The sequence below is a fragment of the Myotis brandtii genome, unplaced genomic scaffold (genome assembly GCF_000412655.1).
Source record: "Myotis brandtii unplaced genomic scaffold, ASM41265v1 scaffold78, whole genome shotgun sequence".
NCBI classification, from domain to species: Eukaryota; Metazoa; Chordata; class Mammalia; order Chiroptera; family Vespertilionidae; genus Myotis; species Myotis brandtii.
Window position 1 is genome coordinate 801504 of NW_005371131.1, and position 7256 is coordinate 808759.

Here is a 7256-nt window from a genome sequence, read left to right on the forward strand (position 1 = left end):
AGAGACCGGGGGCGGGGGCCCGGGCGGGGGGGGGGGGGGGGGGGTCCCTCAGCCCAGCCTGTGCCCTCTCACGGTCCAGGAGCCCTCAGGGGATGTCACTCCAACCAGAGGTCAGATGTGTCCTCACCCAGCCGGCACCAGGAGCTCTGGAAAAAGCCCCTCTGGGAGAAAGTCCCTGTCCCCCCCAGGGCTGCCTACTCCCCAGACTGCTTCAGATGCTGAGCCCATGCCAGGGTGAGGAGGCAAGGAGGCTGGACTGATGCCTGGGTCACCCCAACAAAGACCCTGCTCCCCACCAGCTGTGGGGCCCAAAGGGCATTGCAGCCCAAACACCTGATACCGGCTCACCAGCGACACCCAGGCCTCAGTGCCTGCAGTGGAGGGGGCAGCTCACTCTACAGATGAGGAAACGGGCTCAGGGAAGCAAAAGAATCCTGCCCAGACCAGGGACCGGAGTGTTCTCTCATCTCTATGACTGGCCCGTGCCAGCCCGGTGACTCCCCCAGTCTGGAAGCCAGGAGGATGCCAGGTGCTGTAGACGGACTTGCCAGTCAACACATCCAGGGGGTCAGAGGTGGATGAGCCATGCCTCCTCAGCTGGAGACCACGATCTGCCTGGGGGAGCCCTTGAAACCTCACTTATGGCTGGCAGCGTGCCTCCAATGGGCCCCGCTCAGGCAGAGAGCTGAGTGCTGCAGGCCACTGAGGCTCAGCGAGGTCAGGGCCAGGAGGTGCAGGAGCCAGGATTCCAACCTGACAGTGTGGCTCCAAGTCCGCCTTGACCCCTCCTCTATGCCACCTCTCTGAGTTGACCTGGCAGGTCCACCCAATGCCCAGCACCCCCGCCATCCAGAGCACCCCCAGGTACTCCAAGCTGGCACTGTGCCGCTCACCCCTTCCTCCTGCTTCCGTCTCACACCTCCACTGAGCCCGGGCCACTGAAACAACATGGCACCAAGCAGATCCCTCAATAAATCAGGCTTGTCCTCACCCTAGACACAATCCAGCCTGCACAGCCTGGCCCTCTGGCCTCAGGCCATCTTGGATCCAGCTGGCAGCTTGCAAACGAGTCCTGCCTCAGGGCTGAGAAGCTGATGTTCATTAATAGGAAACCTTGGGTACTTAATTGGTATTGATGTCCCCAGGTCCACACCGCAAAGCTGATAGATGATGCTGTGCCTGCCAGCGTTAGGCAGGGAAAGGGTTGATTAACACGGCTGTGCCAGGGCCCTCATCTCACCCACCCTCCCCCGGACTGAGTTTTAGCCCCGACTCCAGTTGCTATAGGGGGGCCGGGGGGTGGGGGGACTCACCTTCTTTGCACATCCAAGTTCCTCCCTCTTCCTCAACCAACTCCTTCCTGCCTCTTCCCTGAAGACCATGGAACTGAAATCAGACAGACCTGAACTGAAGACCCCAGTTCTGTTTCTGGCTAGCTCTGTGAGCTTAGGTGAGTTACATAATCCCAGTGTTTTCGTCTTTAAACCCTAAAGCAGATGAGACATGTTCTAGGCCAAGCACAAGGCCTGAAAGGTAGCAGGGTGTCCAGCACCAGTGCCCTGTGGACACCCCCTCACCACGCCCCACAGGCCCCTCACTCAACAAGTTCCCACCGAGCTCAACATCTTCCCCCTCAAACCTGACCCTCATCATCCCCACTGTCACTCCCAACAGCGAAAGGCAGAGGTCTGGGGTGTCCTCTGGGACACCTCTCTCCTCCCTCCACACGTTCAATCACCGAGTCCCGACAACTGTACTTCCTAAGGCAGTGATGGCGAACCTTTTGAGCTCGGCGGGTCAGCATTTTGAAAAACCCTAACTTAACTCTGGTGCTGTGTCACATATAGAAATTTTTTGATATTTGCAACCATAATAAAACAAAGACTTATATTTTTGATATTTATTTTTATATATTTAAATGCCATTTAACAAAGAAAAATCAACCAAAAAAATGAGTTCGCGTGTCACCTCTGACACACGTGTCATAGGTTCGCCATCACTGTCGTAAGGGGCTGTCCCGTCTCCCCATGTCTCCCCACCCACTGCCAACGTCTTAGATATCGTCATCTCTGGGTTCTCACTCCAGCCTCCTAACTGCCTTCCCTGCACTTCCTCCCCAGGAAAGCCTGCCTGGCAGCCAGAGTTCCCTAAAGAGTAAATCCGATCCGGTCATTCTCTTAGTAAAAACCTTTCAGGGGCTCACCCTGGCGGGGTGGCTCAGTTGGTTGAAGCGTTGTCCCACACAACAAAATGTTGTGAGTTCAGTCAGGGCACATACTTAGGTTGGGAGTTCAATCCCCAGTTGAGGCACATAGGAGAGGCAACTGATTGATGTTTCTCTCTCTCTCTCTCTCTCTAAAAATCAATTTTAAAAAAACATATCGTTTGGTGAGGATTAAGAAAAGAGAAAAAAAAACAACACACCTTTCAGTGGCTCACCATTGTTCTCAAGACAAAGTACAGTCTTGGTTTCAGAGAAGAATTTACAGGACCCTTTGTGCCTGCCCCTACCTCTGACTGGGCTCCCATGTGCCCCGTCCCAGGCCCTGAGCACGCCATGCGGTGCCTGACTCAGCAGCCATGCTCATGTTCTTCTCTCTCCCTCTTCCCCGTCCGCCCTAATTAACTCCCTCTCAGGACTTGGCTGGACATCAGCTCCTCCAGGAAGTCTTCTCTGCCTCTCCATGCTGGCTAGGGCCCTCCCCTGGACTCCCACAATCCCCCGTGCCTCCGTCTTTCTTTACTGCAAAGACCCCGGTCCTCCTAAGCCAGCGGTTCTCAACCTGTGGGTCGCGACCCCTTTGGCGGTTGAACGACCCTTTCACAGGGGTCGCCTAAGACCATCCTGCATATCAGATATTTACATTACGTTTCATAACAGTAACAACATTACAGTTATGAAGTAGCAACGAAAATAATATTATGGTTGGTTCACATGAGGAACTGTATTTAAAGGGCCAGAAGGTTGAGAACCACTGTAAGTGCTCATACATGGATGTTACAGGCCCATCCCTAAGAGGTTTGCACAAGTAGGAGGGTGAAAGGGATGCAGAGTTTAAATCTCCCTCCAACTAATAGGGGTTCCTTCGCAGGCCCCCATGCCGCCCCAGGCCCAGGCTGAGACCTTGCAGGTGGCTTCTCCTGGGCCCTGGGGCAGCAGCCAGGGCTCACCCAGCCTCTCCTCCAGCCCCTGCTGCCTGCCTCGGGCCCTGCAGGACTCACCGCGTTCTCCTAACCAAAGTTCAGTAACTTCTCACTTAACATCGTCCATAGGTTCCGTGACTTTAAGCAGAATGACATCTAACAAAACCAGTTTTATTACAGGCTAATTGATATAAACTGGCGTTAAGTTCCCATGGCATCTCCTCAATGTTATAACGCAACGACATTGAACGAAATGACGTTATTCAAGCACCTGCTGTATCAAGGCCATCTGCTCTTCCAAGCATTTCATTAGCCCCCTGACGCAGACGCGGGTGCCTCTGGGGCCGAGCCCGAGCCCAGCAGCAGGCCATCAATCGTCCTGCCAAAGCCATAGCAAAGCTCATTTCCCAGCCCCGGCCAGGTCCTTGGCGGCAGCTTTCCTGGCTAAGGGCTCACAGGGCAGCCTCTGGACAGCCAGCCCCTACACTGTGACCCTGGGGCTCTCTGACCACATGTCTGATGGGGTCCCGCCCCTCCTGAAACCTGCAATGGTGACACCACCTGCCTGGAGAAAGTTCCTGTGCGCCAGCTGGCCTGGGAGGCCCTCCTGATCTCACTGCACCCGCCTCCCGGCCTCCCTGGACCCCACCCGCCTGGCTTCAGTGGCACAGGCCCGCTTATTGCTCCTACCTGCACTCTGCCCTGGCACAGGCTGTCACTCCACCTTGCAGGCCCTTCCCACCTTTTTCCAGAAAAGTGCATATTATTGTGGGGCGCCGCTACAGTGTTTGGACAGGTTCAAGCCTTGGACTGAGGAGAGGGCACAGTCCTCTCATTGCCATGTGCAAGTCCCAGCTTGGAGGGCAGAGCCTTCCCAGCACAATTATAGCCAACAGCTGTAGCTGTAAGCTTGAACCTGTGGTCCAAACACGTGGCCCCACGTGCCTGATGATAGAGTTCAGGTGCGTGTGGTTGAGTAGGATTGAAACCCACAAGAATGTTGTAAACAACTTGATCACGCCCTTACTTTGTCTCGTGGCATCTGCTATAAAATAAAGACACGAGCCCTAACCAGTTTGGCTCAGTGGATAGAGCGTCGGCCTGCAGACTGAAGTGTCCCAGGTTCGATTCCGGTCAAGGGCATGTACCTTGGTTGCGGGCACATCCCCAGTAGGGGGTGTGCAGGAGGCAGCTGATTGATGTTTCTCTCTCACTGATGTTTCTAACTCTCTATCCCTCTCTCTTCCTCTCTGTAAAAAAAATCAATAAAATATATTTAAAAAAATAAAAAAGTAAAGACACGGCTTGTGGGCATGGGCGCTGTCCATCAGAGGAGCATCGTCCCACCGAGACCCAGCTTTCATTCTCTTGTCTGTCTTTTCTAAGCCTTTCATCGCCCCCACTCAGGGTCACTGAACCAGGCTGAGCTGGCATGGGTATGCCATGGCCGTGCCAGCCCTCCACATATTAATTGCCACCTTCCCTGGGACTCCTGCTTGGATTGCCCGGGAAGGCGGGATGGCCTCTGTGCCTGTCCAGACTGTCTGTGCCCTCTTACAGCCCCTCCCACGGTGCTGTCCTTCCTTCTTTGGGTTTTTGGCGCCTGGAAGGGAGAGACCAGGTCAAACTCATGCCATCCCTGTCTTCCCCAAAAGGCCTAGCTTAGGGCAGGCACTCACATGTTTGGGGGATAAAGGAAGGAGGGACAGGCCATGTCTTTCTTTCCCTGGCATCCCTGACCTCGTGTATCAAATATCTGTGTGTGCCCGCACTGGGCCAGGCTGCGCTGCCCTCCATGAATCAGGACCTCTGGCTTCGTTATTTGGCTCCAGGGGCCAAAGAGACCTACTTCGGAAGCAGGAGGCCTTGCCCTGGCTGGGTGGCTCAGTTAGTTGGATTCCTAGTCAGGGCACATACCCAGGTTACGGGTTCCATCCCGGTGGGGGCATGTTTCTCTCCCACATCAATGTTTCCCTCTCTCTGTTAGAGGGAAACAGAGGAGGGCAGACTTGGGCAGTCCCTCTCTTTCCCTGCCTTCCTCTCTCTAAATATCAATTAAATTTTTTTTAAATGTAGGAGGCCTCAAAGTCCAGCCAGAGGCCTGGCTGCCTGACAGTTGAGGAGAGACCAGGCCACTGTGGAGGGTTTCCACTGAGCAACCCCTCCCCGGGGCCTGGGGTTTTATGCAGGTTCAGACTCTGACCCTGTGGCTCTCCGGCTGGGAGAGCTTGTCGCCTGCCCGTCCTAGATGGAGCCGTTCCCAGTGGGTCATCTGTCCGTGCCTGAGAGGTGGGTGTGGATCAGCAGCCCAGCTGGGAGGTTCCTCCCTTCTTTCCTTTGCAGGAACTCACCATCGCCGAGCAGCGAACTGTCAGATGCGTGCAGATGTTTCCCTGCTGCTGCCTGGCTGCCGTGAGAGCCATCCCCGCGGCCCCAAATTTGCTACTTGGCTCTGGTCAAGCTACCTCACCTTCTCGAGCCTCGGCATTTGCTTCTGAGGATGGAGGTAATGTTCCTCGCCTGCTCGGGCTGGCACAAGGCCCGATGAGCCCGTGGAGGCCACAGGGAGACACGGGCCATGCTGTGGCCTGAGGCTGTGGAAACCTCGGCAGAGACGTGGGAGGAAGAGCACGGGACCAGGTGGCAGGCCCAGTGCCCGGCCGTTGCAGCAGCTGCTCCCCCAGCTGGGTCTTTGCCTCCCCCCGTGAAGGGTGACTGCCACTCTGACCCCTGGGCCTGTGGCAGGTGGCAGGCAGTGACCAGGACTCAACAGCTGCCTATGGTCAGGGAGGGGCCCTCCCAGAGTACCCAGCAGCCAGAAGGTGTGCTGGGGAGACACAGAGGCCGGAAGGTCTCAAGCCCCAGCCGGAGCTGATCAAGCTTATTGGCAAGCGGTGAGGGAGGGAGGGAAGTGGTTGGCTCTGCAACCACTGAAACTGATTTATTGGTTAATTCGGAGGTTTCCACCGCCACAGACTGTGCTGGGAAAGGGAAGGAGGGGTCCACAGGGCAGCCAGAGCTGCAGGGAGGCCAGCTGGGACCCGAGTGCGGCTGTGTCTCCTGCGCCAGGAACGCCAAATGGCTAAGGCAGGATGCAAGGGGTTTGGGTCAGAGCCAGCCGTGGGCAAACTACGGCCCGCGGGCCTGATCCGGCCCGTTTGAAATGAATAAAACTAAAAAAAAAAAAAGACCATACCCTTTTATGTAATGATGTTTACTTTGAATTTATATTAGTTCACACAAACACTCCATCCATGCTTTTGTTCCGGCCCTCCGGTCCAGTTTAAGAACCCATTGTGGCCCTCGAGTCAAAAAGTTTGCCCACCCCTGGGTCAGACTATGGGCCTAGGACGTGAAGCCCGTCAGGCCTGCGTATCTGAACAGCACTCTCCTGAGGAAGGGGAGTGGGAGCCGGAGGTTTCCAAGGCATAAGATTAGGGTGTGGGGAGCTGTGGGTTGGGGAAGAGGGCTGATCCAGAATCAGAAAGAACAAAATAAACACACCTTGGAAACCATGGAAACCGAGAGCAGAGGCCTTGGAGGTGGAGGAGGGGAGGTTCTATTGAGAAATTGGACTGCAGTGGGGTTGCATCCAACCTCTGCCAAACACGAGCTATGTGACCTTAAGCAAATCACTAGGCCCCTCTGATGCTTGATTTCTTCATCTGTAAAATGGAACAAATTATAGCGACCCCGCAAAGCTGTTTTGATAATTAGGTTGAAGAATGTAACTCCGCATTAGATACATAGTAAGCGCTTAATCAGTATTTGCCACATTAGCTGCCAGTATTAACCCCGAACTGGACTTGGAAGGGAGAAGGGCTTGGTGAAGGGCTGTGGAGGGAGCAGGGTTTAGAAGCAGCTCATGGAGTTGGAGGGATGGGGGAGGGCCTGCTCTCCTGCAGACAGTCTGGGGGCTGCCTCTCTAGGGGGTGCTCTAAGCTGTATCCATCCATTTTCACCACCCAGGGGTGTCCACTGGGCTGGGACCCCAGCTCAGCCACTGCTCCTCACAGGGCTTCTGGCCTTGCCGCATCCCCTCCCCTCGCAGCTCTGGCCCTGGGGGAAGGGGGTGACAGACAGAGGACGCCCAGCAGAATTGAGGACTGACC